Source organism: Haliaeetus albicilla, chromosome 6 (assembly GCF_947461875.1).
Source record: "Haliaeetus albicilla chromosome 6, bHalAlb1.1, whole genome shotgun sequence".
Lineage (NCBI taxonomy): Eukaryota > Metazoa > Chordata > Aves > Accipitriformes > Accipitridae > Haliaeetus > Haliaeetus albicilla.
Window position 1 is genome coordinate 20,994,351 of NC_091488.1, and position 16,153 is coordinate 21,010,503.

Here is a 16,153-nt window from a genome sequence, read left to right on the forward strand (position 1 = left end):
GCCTCGGTTGCAATCTATGACGCATGCGCTCGCTGGCCAGGCGCGCTGCACGAGTCATAGCCATCTTGTCTATTGGTTCGTGGGCTTTATGATGCGGTTGCAATGCACAGAGAATCTTGACCTGTTATGTTAGCCAAGGTGACCTATACATTAGTTTTCGACTGAGGTGGTATTCATATTGCCACACCATCTATGATGCTCCAGATGATGATGGTCATGCAAATTCAACAGGAGTCCATCGTGGGCCTGTATCTGTGGAAACACAATCAACCTCGTTCCCAGGTTATTAATGGAAATAGACCTTACCCCTAATTTTGGCTTTAACTAACTTTTACCCCACACTGTCTTCCCGTAATCACACTGTGTTTAACCAAATTATGCTTAACACACTTTTTACCTAAAGCAAGTTCTATATACAATAAGGCACGCTGTTCTAAAAACCTCTCTGAAGGACTCAATATCCTCTAGTCCTCTAAAGTGTAATATTCTATTAGTCAGAATCTGTCAGATCAGTGGCTCCAGCACCCGCCGGTGCCGTGCCAGTTGCCATTGGGACAATTCCGGGTCCAGCATCAGTGCGAAGCCATGGCTTGACCCACTTAGCCGGGATCCAGCGAAGGCCTCGATCTGTAAGCAGACACATATACCCTCTCCCAGTAAGTTTTACTTCTGCTGGTCCGCACCATTTCCCAGATTCTGGGTCCTTATACATTACCATGATTCCTGTACTTTGTTGCGTCCTTTCCGCCTGTAAAAGAGCATGATGCACTACCATTGGTGGGTCTTTGTGATCACCTGTCAATCTAAGATAATTTAGCACAAATAAGGCTTTGGCCAATCGTTCCTCTGGGAGTAAGCCCTGGGTTCCCCCCTTTTGTTTTTGCAGCATGCTCTTTAAGGTTTGGTTGGCCCATTCGACAATAGCCTGTCCTGTGGGAAGATGTGGAATACCCGTACCATGGTGAATTCCCCACAAATTAGAAAATCGAGCAAATTGTGTAGAACCATAGGCTGGGCCATTGTCCATCTTAATTTCTTTAGGCACACCCAGCACTGCAAAAGAAGCATGAAGATGTCGTTCAACATGTAAGGTCTTTTCTCCAGTTTGTACCATGGCCCACATGGCAGCAGGATAGGTATCAATACACACATGCACATAACGCTTTGCACCAAACCATATGACATGGGTGACATCCATTTGCCACAACTGCAATGGCAAAAGACCTCGAGGGTTAACCCCACAGCCCAAGCCCAGCCCTTCCTTTTGACAATCGGGCCATGCTTTGACGATACCTTGGGCATCAGTGAGTGGTAAGTCAAATTGCTTTGCTAACTTCCTAGTGGGTTGGTGCAAGAACGCATGTGATTGCCGTGCTTGTTGAAAACAATTCCCTGGAGGATGCTCCCATGCCGCTGCAACCAATTGGTCAGCTCTGTCATTTCCCATTTCTCATCTGCACGTGCGCTCGTACCCAAGAGTTCTACCAGAGGGGTCATATCGTTATTAGTGATACTGCAAAGATTCCGCACCCACTGGATATCTCCCACAAGCTTCTGGACATCATGTACCGTTGAAATTTCTAATGTTATTTGAACCTTCTGAGGTTTAACATTGCTAGCATCTATGTGCCACCCCAAATACTTCCAAGGTGCTGCCTTTTGCACCTTTTCAGGAGCAATTATTACTCCGCGATGGCTTAAGATGTCCTGCAATTGAGTTAAAACTTCATCCTGTGGCAAGTTCCTTCCCGCTATCAAAACGTCATCCATATAATGATAAATAATTAACTGAGGAAACTGCTTTCTTATAGGTTCTAATGCCCAGGCCACATACACCTGACACATCGTGGGGGAATTGCGCGTTCATTGCGGTAACACGACCCAATGGTATCTCTTATAGGGCTCTGCCTTGTTAATCGATGGTACCGAAAAGGCGAACCGTTCAGCGTCATCTGGGTGCAAGGGAATGGTGAAAAAACAATCCTTTAGATCTATAATTAACAAATCCCATTCTTCTGGAAGCATAACTGGAGACGGCAAACCCAGCTGCAGGGCTCCCATACTGTGCATCACTGCATTCACAGCTCTGAGATCATGTAACAGTCTCCATTTCCCACTTTTCTTCGGAACGGTAAATATTGGTATATTCCATGGACTGGTAGAAGGAACAACATGTCCCGCTCTCAGTTGGTCCTCAACTAACTCTTGTATTTTTAACAGCCTTTCAGAATTTAGCGGCTACTGATCAATCCAAACAGGCTCATCTGTTTTCCAGCCATGCAATGCCAAAATCTGGATTGATCAATGGCCATGATGGAGGCCAAATGCATCGTGAAATAATCGTTGTCATCAGTTTCTTGACGATAACTCCGTCAGGCCCTTCCAATTGCACTACCTTTTACCTCTTGTTATGTCCATGCCAAAGTATACCTGTGGTTTCCCTGTGGAGCCAAATCCACCATCTCCACGTTGTACTTCACCTGGGTTCGGAACACATGACCTGAATGGAACTAATTGTGCTATTCTGGTGCCTTTAGGAATAGAAACAGGAGGGATTAAAACATGAATCATAATTTTCACAGTCCCACAATAATCTGCATCAATAAGCCCTGGGACTACCAGAATTCCTTTTAGAGCTGTTGAAGATCGCCCGATTAAAAATGCACTAAGCCCAAACCCCAGTGGTCCCTTTATGTTGAATGTGTACTGCGGTTTCCACGTCCACTCCGGAGCTTCCTGCAGTGGCGGATCTGGTAGTTTTGAGGCTGCCTGAGGGCCGGCAGCCCAAACCCTTTGCATGTGTGTTGTCACGCGAGGGGCCTTGGCGCTCGGTGTAAAGTTTCCCTTCTTCCTGCATTCTTGGTGGTAGGGTTATCTTTCTTACAACTGTTGCACTGTCTTTTTGTTAGCAGAAACTCTACATTGGCTCTTGATGTGTCCAAGTTTACCACAATAAAAACACTTGACCAAGGGTTTCTTACTGGCTTTATCAATAAGCGGATTCCATATTGACTCACAGCAGTCTTTAATTTCTCGAGGACTTTCCAGTGAAACGCCTCCCATCTTTTTTGTCCATTATTTTGTACAACAACTGGGAATGCTTGGAGCATAGTCCCATCCACAAGGGCATTTTTTATTACTCCCCTCCAATGCCTCTCCCTCTTGTCCGCAGCGGCTACTGCAGGCGGCTCCGCGTCTATCGCGGGCGCAGTTGGTTTCACCGTCTCTGGTTCCGAGAGGCGGGATGGATTAAAGGACGGTGGCGCGGGCGTGGATGGTTCTGCCCGGGGGCCGGCCGCGGCCGCGGCTGGCGGCGGCCATTCCATGGCCGGCTGACACGCGCCGCTGCAAGTGGGCGGGGGGGGCGGAAAGGGAGGGGCCGAGGGAGGGGCCGGAGGAAGCGCCAGAGGGGGTGCAGCTGACTGCTCAGCAGGCATAGGTGCAGGCAAAGGCTCAGGAGGCTCAGTCCGCTCTCCCGGCAAGGGCGCCTGATTTCCCCCGCAGGGGGGTGTTTCCTCCTCTGCCACAGTCTCCAACCCCCGCTGCCTCCCAGTTATCCCCTCCGCGGGTGGCCGTTCCTCCCACTCTCTCAACTGATGGTATAAATCTCCCTTGACATCCTTGCCTGGAACCCAGTCCAAGAGGCATTCCTCTAAGTCCTTCCGAACCACCCGCTGCAACTCCTCCCATGGATACTGCGGAGGGGGCACATCCGGCCCTGCTGGTGCCGCCCCTACAGGAAAAACCTCCGTCTCTGCCGTACCCTCCGCGTCCATGCCCTCAATCAGAGACGGACTGCTCTGTGAACCCCGCTCCATGGCCGCCCACTCCGTCTGAGTCTGACTTACTGTCCCCGAGGGCACTATCTCCCGCTGTTTCTGAGGTGGCGTTTCATCCGCAAACAAAGCAGCTCGCGCCGCCAACCAGCACGCCCCAGCCTTCCGTCCTGCCGTGACCACTTTCTCCACCTTTCCCCAACTTTGCAATCGTTCAGCAGCTCCGCGCTCGCCCGCAAGCACAGATTGGAGCAAAGACTCCCGAATCTCTCCCCATTTGGGAGTGCTTAAAACTTCTCTAGGAGACCCAATGTCTCCCCGGCGCAGCATCCATAGGATGCATTCGCCCGTGGGGCCCTTCCTAATCGAACCGCGGGCACCCACCTCATCAGCCAATACCTTTAATACCTTAATCACTTGCGCAAGTTCCATCGTCGCCTGTGCGACCGATCACGTCGGGGTCACCACTATGTAGCGTTCGCTACATATCAAGATGCCGCAATTAGATCACTGGTTGGCCCGGACCAGGGAAAGAGACAGATAACACACACAGTGTGAGCGCCCACTTCCGCCTTTTATTGCGCAGTTAATTCCTTTTATACTAACAAGGGTAGGCGGGATTACAGATACGTCATAGGGCTGCGACTAACCCTCCATCTTTCTGTCACATGGCGAGATCTTCCGAACGCCGAACCCTACACTGGCTCTACACTGCACCATGCTGTCATGTAGCAAGCATTCCTGCACCATCTTTGGCAGGTAGGAATGAATAAGTTTTCCCTGTCAGTTTTCTATAAAGTAGATGAAATTTATTTTTCATCTATTGCTAGCTGCTGCTCTTTGACTTATCACAGTTCTGTTTACACTGCATTTTTCTGAATTAACACAAATTCTTATGGGGAAAAATGTGTCTTGATAGCTGTTTCATCATTGGCCTGTGCAACTTCTGTTAACACAAATTGAGCACAACTTGCTACCTGATCCTATTAAGCATTTTAGATTTCCTTTCCACTGTTCTAAATGACGGTGCAGAACCCAGCAATGCTGAACTGAGCAAATAGGAAGAATTAAAGATACATTTTAGTTACTCTTTCATTAAAAAAAAAAAGTCAGCTGAGACAAGAGGCATGACCTCCTTTAATTAATACTTGTTAAGTCATTTTAATCTTTGGATTTCCATGATGATAGCTGGTTTTGCCCATGTGGGCATAAGGAAGTTGCTCCTTATCTTTACTGCTGAAGCCATCCTGCTAGCAGTAAGGAGTTCAAGATTACATTTGCAGTGCACATAATAGCACCATGCAGTGGTCCCTGCAATGTCTTCTAGTAAGCTAGCTATGGAGTCCAATAATGATATAACTTCTTTACAGGTCTTCATGAGACCAGTGGTTAGCCCAGAGTTGGTGTTCCCCTTATTCAGCTGTATTGTAGACTCTGAGCTGTGCCACTGCCCTGTGGTTCATTCATTCTTCCAGACCCATACTTTAGGGAATCACTTCTCACCAGTTTTATTTCCCTAAGCAGGCAGAAGCAGCTCACAACCCACCCTCTTTGTTTTCAGTCCTAAATGTTCTTCTCAGCTGTTAAAAATCATAACCTTGCAAATACAAGGATTAACAATTGCTTTGTCTCCCTGTAGACCTGTAAGTTTAGTTCCTCTCTTCCCAGTACACATATGAGCATGTATGCAAACACAGATGTGTGCAAGCACACACGTGCACACACATACAGCCCCACCTCCACCTCCCATCTCGGCTTATCTCCATGAAAAACACAAGTGCATCTCCAGTTGCCAGTTAAGGCAACATTCAAATTTGCAAAGGAGTGTGGACTTATTTATTTGTTTTACTTGCTGACAAGCCTTTTGATAAAGGCATGGTGTATCTTCCCTTTTTGCCTTATCTGCCTCTGGAGTTATTTTCTTAAATGGGACTTAAATGAACCTTTGTCCTGAGGATTTTATATAGTGAAGGTTACACATCATCATAATTGTACACAGAACTCTCAATGTTAATGCATCCCTCCATAACAGATTTTAAAACAAATCAGTGAGCCATCAGCAGGATTTTTCACCAGAATGGCTATAAACAGTGCTAAACCAAAGCTATATCACATGAAATGAATCACCTGTGGGTGGGTAAAAATGTGGCATAAATTGAGAATAACTAAACAAATGTTTTCCATTGTGAATGGATTAGAGTGTTTTTTACAATCTGGAAGTTTTTAGTAAGTGCATGAGTTGCTCCCCATCAGTATGCTGTGATTAACCATGCAGAGTAAAGTACATAAGTCATAAAATTTTATTTACTTAAAAACAACAATCTTTACATCTTTTAGTGTCAGTTCCAAATAGACTGGGAAAATATTTTTCTGGCAGTTTCAGATAAAGTTTAGTAAAGTGGTTTTTCACAGCACAGGAAACAGAATCTCAGGAATTTGGAACAGGCAGGTGAAGCCAACTCTTTATTTATATATTCCATACAATGCAAAACTACCCCAGAAAACTTCACTGCAAATATTCAAAGCTAGATGTTCTTCAGCAGCTTTAGGGTAATTTTAGTTACTGACTATAAAGGCTTTTGGATTGAGTCCTTCATATTCATTATTCAGATTCAGAAGCAAACTACATGACCTGAAACATTATCAGAACACTTTCATGTGTATTTTGAAGTATTTAATTAAATTTTCAATTAATCATTGCTTGAATGTTGGCCCTCCTGCTGCTGAAATATAAGTGATTAAGAATTAGGCCACGTTTAAACCTACATTAGTAAGCGTACATTAAGCTTTTAATAGAAGCAAACTCCGCAAGCGTTGCATTCAGGCCTTGCACATGAGATGAAAAGGACTCCTCAGATTGCATGACTCTATTTAGGACAACTCCATTTCAATTTAGTTAAATTCAATTATAGTTGCGTTGAATCTAGGTGCATAATAATCCATGCAAAATGAGCTGAATTCAAGGAAGGTTTGTTCTTCTTTGCATGGACTGTGTATTCTTTCATATACATACTAAATGATATAGAATGAATTCTAAGAAGGCATTGTTTCTAACAAAGAGTAATCTACATGATTTACACTGAAGTTGTGATCTTTGCAGCTACAGTGTCTGTTCTCTTATTATTGACATGCTTTGCAATCACATATAACACGGTAGGAATGTCAAAATTTGAGGACTTCAATATTTTAGTGTGTGCCAAGTTTCCTCTTTGAGAACATTCTTAAGAAATTAAAGAAAGAACAAAAAAAGTGCTCATTTTCAGATACCCCTTACAATAATGTGAGAATAATTGCCTGAACCTATTGTACCAAAAGTAATCACAGTTTTGCCAGTCAAGTAAGAAGGAAAAAGGATGACATTTAAAAAACCTACTTGTGGTAGGGAAATTTCCAGAGCTGATCTAGAAAGTTATTAGTACCTGAATATAAAAACCAAAGATTTTTTCTGGGTTTCATATAATTTTTGTGTTTTCCTACTCCTTTTTTTTTTTTCCTTATAGTGTCTTCTTTACAAAATTCCATATAATTAAAATTTAAATAAGAAAAACTGGTTCAAATGTTGCCAGCCATCCAGCTGAATGGAATTCTGAAAAAGCTAGTGTGGCCCTAGAAGAGCATAAAGACATATATACCCACATGGATCCTCATCAGGCCTATAGAGAGGGATGTGCCCAAACTTACTAACCATGGTGGCATTTGCAGAGGAAAAGGCAAGTGGTATTTTGCAGACAAGTGATTAGAAGCAGTTCCACTATGCTGTTTTCAACCAGTTTGGCAAAAAATAATTTTGAACTGTTTCTCATATGAGAGTAAGACCTGTTCTGCTGTAACAGGCTGTTGGACTACCTTGGAAACAGTGCTGTAAAAGGACAAAATAAAACTTTTACATGATGTTTGGTATGGAGTTAAGGAACGATGTATTCTGGAAGGGACTTCTGAAGGTCCTCTAGTCCACCACCCCAAGCTGGGCTGTTGTGATGGTTGAATGAGGTTACTCAGGGCCTTTTCCAGTTCAGTTCTGAATACCTCCAAGGATGGAGACTCCAAAACTTGCCCAGGAGCCTGTGCCAGTATGTGGCTACTCTTGATGACATTTTTCCTTATATCTAGTTGGGATTTCCCTTGCTGCAGCCTCATCCTTTCATTGTGTGCCTCTGAAAGGAGTTTAGCTCAGTCTTCCGTATCATCACCTATTAGGTAGTTGAAGACAGATGTATCAAACACAGTTCACGGTAAGATACTTGGTAATTCATCAATTCATCAAGGATCTGAGCATTGCAGAGGATTCAAATTGCTTATTAGAATTTCCAATCTTATTGCTTATATTGAAAGATACTCTAAGAAAAAGGAAAAAAGTAAAGAAAAACATGTAATCCTTTAATAAGGTAACTGGACAAAATAAAACCTCTGTTTATATTTGCTCTAGCTCATTTTTTCATTCCCAGAGGCTTTTCTTATTGGTATAACATAGATAATCAATTCAAGATACTAGCTAGACAAATTGTGAGTATGACTATGACAAAATTGGAAAGACAGTGAGCAGTATGGTGAATATGTGATTATTCTTATGTGAATATGAAAAAAAGTTGATCCTCTTTATATTTTTTTTTCAGTCTTCCAGAATATGTTTTTCAACACAGCAATATATTATTCTCATTTTTATGAAGGAGTATGTCCAGGCTGTTAAACAAAGTGTAAAGTAAATTTGGTACCTTTTAACCTGTGGTTCCTAAGTTAATATTCATTAATATTCTTTTTATGAAGAGTATCAACATTCACCTTGGGCAAAGGAGTGGTAAAACTCCCAACATCTTTGTGTAAGCACTGGAAAATTACACAGTTTGAATTCTTAAAGATTTTGAATGTACTTCATGTTGTTGCAGCCTAATGTCTGTAGGTAATTCATGATCACTTTTTTTGTTTGTTAGTTTATTTCATAATATTTCTGTTAGTATGCAAGTAAGGATTCAAAGTGAAATCAGAAGCATTCAAAGTGAAATCAGAATCCATTAGGTGAATGTATTTGAATGATGTCATGTTAAGATAGCTGCAAAAACAAGTGTAATGTGGGACATCAATTACACTGATTATTTTCTGGATAGATAGTGCATTTTTTTGGTTCTCATTTAATCCTGATCATCCTTATAGCTCAAGGTATTAGCTGTGTTGATTATCATAAATATATTCTTTTAGGTAGAAAAGTAATGTTTTAAGAAGGAAAGCAATTTATGAAATATTTATAGCTGTTAAGACATCTCCTGGACCCTGAAACACTTAAACACAGATTCATAGAATAAGCATATAATGCTACACCTTGCTTTATTCATTCTTAAAGAGTGAAATTGTCTAAGATTTTCTGCATAATCCCTTAAACCCAAGTTTTTGTGCAGGGTCTGAGACATGAGAAGGTGCTATCTTTGCTACTGGAAATCTTGGATCAGAAGAAATTTGAATTTTATATTATTTAGCACCTGTTTGTATTCTAATAATCAGATATGCCATGGTCAGAAGGACTATGGATGCTGGTCATTCTCCTGTCTGTCTTCTAAGAAGGAAGTGGAAGCCAATCAAGCCAAGATAATTTTTCAGTGATGGCTAGACCACAGTAGAGATAAAAATGGATACTTTGGATTAAAAAAAACTCAAAAAAATAAACCCCCCCTTAATTTTATAATTCTATTGTTGGACTGAAGTAGCATGTGTGTAGTGTGAAATTAAGTCAGTGAAAATAGATATGGGTTATCCATTAAGTTCTATTGAACTGGAATTTATTAGATTAACAGTTTTGGTTTAGGAAAGCTAAAGTTGATACTGACCCATCTCTCAGCTCGTCAGAATAAACAGTTTATTTTTGTCCATTTTTCTTATTAAAAGATCACACTTAGGTAGGTTTTTTGGTGGTGTTGATTTGGGTTTTTTTGAGTATCTTTAAATGTAGGCACATTGTTCCTACTCTTACAAATTGGAAACAAAGTGTTAGTTCTTTTCTGCCTGGTGTCATTTGAAGCTGAATCTACCTACTCTGTTCTGGGTGTACTGCTGACGTTATTTTAACTTGTGTTTGTCATTAAGCATTCTTTGAAGTGGTATCAGGACTCTGAACTTCCTCATTCAGTCATTTTCATTCTGAATAATTCTCTATAAAATCAACAATGTCATATTGGGAACTTTAAAGGCCTTGTTGGACATAATTTTATTTCATTTTTTTATATGATATGAAAAAAACAGGACAGTGGAGTGTGAACCAGTACAGGCTACACTACAATCTCCAGATGGACATTTTGCTTCTCTTTTTTTTCTACTGACCAACAGGATGCAGGTCTGCTTGTTTGGCTGGCTTGTGGCAAGCATCCTTATCACTTTTATAGGATTTTCTGAAGTGGCACTTGGCTTGTTTTAACTCAGTTTTTGTTTGCCTATTCTTTAGTTTGACCGCTGAACTGAAAAAAATAATGTACACAGTCCTTCTGACAGAATGACTTAGTCCCACAGTTAGTTGCACATATCCACCTAAAGCAATGCAAAACCAACACACATTCAGATAATGAGATAAAAAAAAAGTTTCCTTACATTTAAACACCATTTCCTGTATTTCAGTTTGTATTTCAGTCAATTTCTGCGCATTGCCTCTCAACCTGTCACTGGGCACCACTGAGAAGGGCCTGGCTCCCTCTTTTTTAGTCCCCCCTCAGTTATTTATACAAATTGATCAAATTCCTCTGAGCTTTCTCTGCTCCAGGCTGAATAGTCCCAGCTCTCTTAGCCTTTCCTTACATGAGAGATGCTCCAGTCCCTTCATCATCTCAATGGCCCTTCGCTGGACTCTGGTTATGTCCCTGCCTCTCTTGTATTGAGGAGCTGAGAATTGGACACAGTTAGACGATATGTGGGGACCCACCTATTCTTTTGGTTTTCCTCCCAAAGGACTAAATGTATTCCTGGTTGAACCAGGGACATCAAAAAGCTGGGCAGAGAGGGGGGAATCCTGATTATAATGGCTAATCAGCGGGATTTGTTTGGATGACTGAACACTTCGCATGAAGGATATTTATCTGTTCTTCCATAAGCACACAGAAACATTCACATGCACACACCCCTACATTTGATTAAAGCTTGGATTAGCACTTAAATACACTGAAATGAATTAATGCAAAAGGTGAGCTTGTATAATATGACATAAAGTATTTCTAAGTAGTAGGTTTTCCCTCAGGAAAAAGTTGAAAGTGCTGGATTATTTAAAAGAGGTAAAAACACTGAGAGTCATGAAAGAGAATATGAAGAAAGATTTTCCTTAACGTAAGAGTGGAGGTAATAGAGCAATTGCAAATACAGGTGTTTGCTTTCTTCAACCAAATGACAGTTTATATTCCACTCTTTTACTCTTCAAAACTACTCATCAAACTGTGGAGTATTGTATTCAATCTGACTGTAGGATTGTGAATCTGTTGCATTAGTTGTGCTGTACAGAAAGATACACATTGAGAAGGCACAGGTGCAGATGCTGTAGGTCAGATAGAAAGTGATCTAAACATTAGATTAGCTTTGGTAGCCAAAAGCTTTCCTGCTGGGCAGGGAAGCCTGCTGGATTATCGGCATCTTTGGCAGTGGAGAACATGCTTTCCTGCTGAGTATATACCAGCTGGTCTTCTGTGCCAGTGGTAGGTCCACCAAACTCTTGCTATGAGAGGTTTTATTTCCATGTATGATATCTGGGTAATGACAGGCTTCAGAGACAGAGCTTCCACACCTTCAGTTCGTGATCTGTCTGTGCTTTCCGTCAGCAACATGCCAGGGACTTAAGTCTGAATAAAAGGTGCAGTAAACAACAGTGGTTAGATGTTGCTACTTATGCTTTCCTTCTGCTAAAAGAGGCTTTTTTATTTTATCTCAGTCTGTTGTTCATCACAAATATATGTGTGACAAATGGGCAGAATGTATATACATACATCTGTTCCATTTGCTGCAGACCTTCTATAATATGAGTTTAAGTTAGTGAACAGCTTGAGGCATTTGATTAAATGTCTGATCCTTACTTTTAGGTTCACATGCCAGATAGCTGAAATTTTTGGATGGGAATTCTAAAGGTACTAGTACTAGTTGCTGGTATATTATTGACTTGTAATGGGAGGTAGACCTCTACTATACATATATGCTCTATATATAGCATTAGCAATTTAGTCTTAAAGTTACTAAGAGAATAGTCAACTGATCAATTAACTGATGGTGATAGAAAATATTCCTTTGGAAGGATGGATGAAATGACAAAATTAGGAAACAGATAGCTCTGCAAGAAAATAGAAGATTGAACCAGTTTTATTTGTCACAGATAAATGTTTCTCTTTCAGAGCTGGAGCAGCATACTGTGGATGCAAGACCCTGTCTGGGCTGCATTATTTTAGAGAACAGGATCAAGATGTGGGCCAGGGTTTTTCCAGTTGGAAGCACTGTGATAAACAGGAGTAGGGCAAACTAAGCTGTATATTCAGTCGTACAGATGTACTGTGGAAGTCAGAAGATGGCAGTCTTCACTCGTTGAAATTACTGCATAGCTAACCATAATGATGTGAACACTTGAGAAGTGAAAGATAAAATGAATATGCATCTTCCTCTGTATTTTTAGTTGTTAAATTTTAATTTCAAGTTCATCTTGATAATGCAAAAATGACAGCTTTTTTTTTTTTTTCCTTAGAAATCATTCATGATGAGGGCAACCAAAACATTAGTTAATATTCCTTCATTCAAACAAGAACAAAAAACATTTTTAGTGTAAAAAAAGTTCTAAAAATTGTCTAAAACATCTAAAAAAAGGCATAGGTGAGCATAGACAAACGTGTCCAAAAGGAGGATCGACAGAGGCTGCTCAGCAATTCTGTATGCCTGGAGGCACCTAAACCTCTGTATCTGACTGCATTCTGCTTCTGTTCATGTCAAAAATCTCCTCGTGTTAGCAGCAAAGAATTTAATACCTTTTCAAGCCACACTGGGATCCAAGAATTAGAAATAAATGGGTCACCACTCCCTGAAGGCTTGATCCAATAGGTGAATGTTGAACATGCCTGGTATGCAGAGTAGAGTCTGTAAAGTCAGCTGCCTTGTTATATCCTACTGATCAGTGAATATCCACAGGTAAATTTAACCTTAAATTGCCCTGACAACGAGGGGAACTGAGCTTTTATCTTTCCTGTCCCAGGATGCAAAGCAAGAAGGTGCAAGCAGCTCTACCACTGCTGATTAAGGCACTCCATCATCAGTAGGAATTTTTGATCCTCTCATCAGAAGTCAAAATGTCTTCTTACTTTAGAAAATTCTAATTGTGATGAAGCAAAATGCATAAATTTCTTGCAACAAACTTTGGAAAGTAGGAAACCACCCTACCACCTGAGGACCTTATCCAGTAGGACAAAGAGACACATTAATTTTCTTACTCTCCTTCTGGCACAGAAATTTTGAATGCTTTCTTTGCAGGAAGCAGGGTGTATCCTATTCTCAAGCAGTTGATAATCTCTCCTATAATTCAAAAGATGCTATTGGGAAGGAAACAGAATTTGGATGTCTTATATTTTGGGTGAGCACCCTGACCATCAGGCTACTGTTGTCCTGTGTTTCCTTTTACCGTGCCACCAAGCCTTTGTCAGCTATATATAAAAAACCCTTCACTTTTTATGAAAGGGCTGAAAGTTTGAACACTGGGGCACTATGTGAATCCCTTGCTGCAGACACATTGTGTACCTGCGCTAGTGATTTAGTGTTGGAGGGTTCCTTTTTGGCACAAATTAATTTTGTGTATGTCCTGGGAATCTCACAATATCCCTTCGAGGACACCATGCGTGAGTTTTAAACAGCTTTCTTCTTGGGGTAATCAAGGCTGAAGCATCGCTTGACTTCATTAAGCACAGAAGGGACATGTCAGAGACCCCTGCTTACAGAGACCCCTGCTTACAGCAGGAAAGCAAATCTCTTCTGCAGAGAGCCCTCCAAGCATGCACCATGTGTGCCTAGGGCCATCAGTGCAAGCTTTACTGCTAGTCAAGACGTGATGTGCATGTTCAGTCCTGGGATCACAGTGAGTCACATCACATTCAACTTTGGTCCTTCCCTCTTGTGCCTCACCTGTCAGTAACATACAAGGACCTGTCCTCCTGAAAATGGTTGTTTTTCAGCTCTTTTTTTTTAAAGCTTTTTTACCTCAGCTATCATGCTTCCTATCCATCATACAGAACATTTTATTTTCTCATTACCAACATGCATGAGTGCAAGCAGATACTGTATAGTCAAGCTCTTGGTTTTCTATTCCTATCTATCTGGCATACAAGCATTTAAAAACTTAGGTTTAAAAGGGTTTACTTTTGAAAATATTGATGATTTTGGTCCTAGTTGATATGAACCAGATAGCTATATCTCTATTTTTAGTTTGTAACTCCAGTTCTATAAAGACTTGATTGGAAGCTTATCTTTAAATACAGGAAGACTTCTTACATGTTAAGCTAAATGTGCTAGATGAACAAGTTTAGCTAAACTTTTAAGCCTTCCTCAAGCTTACAGCCTCCAATTTGCACCTTTAGAAACAATACATCAGATGAATAGCTATTGAAATTCAGCTCCATTGACTTCAGCAGAGACACACTAATTTTAATCAACCAAAAATCCCAGATGTCAGATGATACACGCTGGTTGGGTTTTTTAATCAGTTTAATATTAAATATTAAGAAGTCTTCTATGCCTAAAGTTGAGAAAATGAGCAAGCATACCTTACTTACTTTAATATTTTGATTATTAAAAGTACCTGTGGTAACTAATAATAGCACTATGGTTCTTATACAGACTTAGTTTTGCTTGCAAATGAAACTGGAAAGATAATAACTTTAGGTTTGAGCAAATTTGAAGTTAGGAAAGGAATACTTTCCTGACAAATTTGTTAAGCTTTAATATCAACATCAAAAACATTGTATCTAATGCTCTGTTCAAAAAGAGTTACAGTGTCTCACTTGTAAAAATTTGGTAGTAGCATCATTCACCTTTTTTTTTTTTAATCCATTAAACCGATTTTTTTTCTTTGTACACAAAGAATCCAGAAAAAAAATATGAAAGAACTGTCTTAGTTTTCTTGCAAATAGTATTTTATAAAAACCTGTTTGCTGTCAGTTAGCAGTGAAACACAAGATGTAGTAGGTAACACTTTAAACCAGAAAATTAGTAGCATAAAGGAAAAAAAAAGAATATCGTGTGGAAAAAGTATGTTTATGTATATTTTTTACTTTTATTTCTATGTTTTATTGGAAACAGAAGGTATTCTATTTAAAAAAAAAAAAAAAACAACCACCAAACAGTTCAAGATTGTTTTTAGCTGCTGCTCAGAATAAATAATTATCCCTTCACTTAAGTGAAACAATGTTCCTGGACAAGCATCTGTCAGCCACAGAAACTATTTTGTTCCATAAAAATGTTTCACTTTAGTATTTAAACCCCAGCCTTCTAATTTCTTATTTTCTATTGATTTTCATAAAGTAAACAAACTGTTTAAAGAAAAAGTCACTTTGAACAGAAGAATGAAAAGTTTCATTTAGACAATTTGAGAACCTGAAAAGCCTCCCACTCTCATTAATGAACAGCTGAAACCTTTACAAATAAATATTTCCTTTGACAAAACATAATTCTAAAAAATGTTGTTGAACAAAGCTCAGACAGTGGAAATTATCATTCTTATGCAACCGCAGAATGTGTAGATAGATATATAAGTGTTTAAGTAAATAATTTTTATGTCAATGTCACAACATTATAATATAGATCTTTTTGAACATCAGATTGGTTGTTTCTATGCTTTTTCGTGGTTTGTCTTTTATCGTTCAGCTATGCTTTTATGATTCAACACTCACACATCTAGCTCACCATGTGTCTAGTTCAAAAGGTCAGAGGTTTAAGTCTATTCGCCCTAGGATGGCCACTTTTGAGTAAAAGTGTGCTTTGAAACACTAGGATTTGGCACCCTCAGACTAAAGTTTTTTTCTTACCTCTACCAGTGACTATTTCATAATAGATGAACAGGTAGCCTTATTGCCCTGCAGAGCTGAGGTAGCTGCTTTGCTAAGATAAAATATTTTCCAACTTGCTTTGCTCACCTCTAAAACCAAAGTACACTTCTGAAGTTGGGTAAGTTCCATTAACTATTAACCCTCCTGGTTTTGCCCTCTCATTGGGAAGAGTATATCTTTTTGTTTGATTCTGCTATCTGAAGCATCCTTGTTATACAACTTGACTTAAGTATGTTGAGGAAGCTCAGACCACCCCTAGTTCAATACAAGAGTGCGATTGTTGGTTGAGTGGTAAAATCATTCATCATTGTAGCTGCACAAGACAACAAACATCAAACATCCTGAAGA

The 16,153-nt window shown here is 40.2% G+C and overlaps 1 long non-coding RNA gene across 1 annotated transcript in view; it reads right to left on the bottom strand.

Moving 5' to 3' along the window:
* Positions 1 to 236: 236 nt before the first annotated feature.
* Positions 237 to 16,153, bottom strand: part of LOC138685592 (uncharacterized) — a 386,320-nt gene continuing 370,403 nt past the window's right edge. Inside the window, exons 2-3 of the long non-coding RNA XR_011324888.1 lie at positions 2,431 to 2,531; positions 237 to 627 (exon numbers count right to left, since the gene is read on the bottom strand). This is a non-coding gene — a long non-coding RNA (uncharacterized lncRNA). The remainder of the gene's footprint in view (positions 628 to 2,430; positions 2,532 to 16,153) is intronic.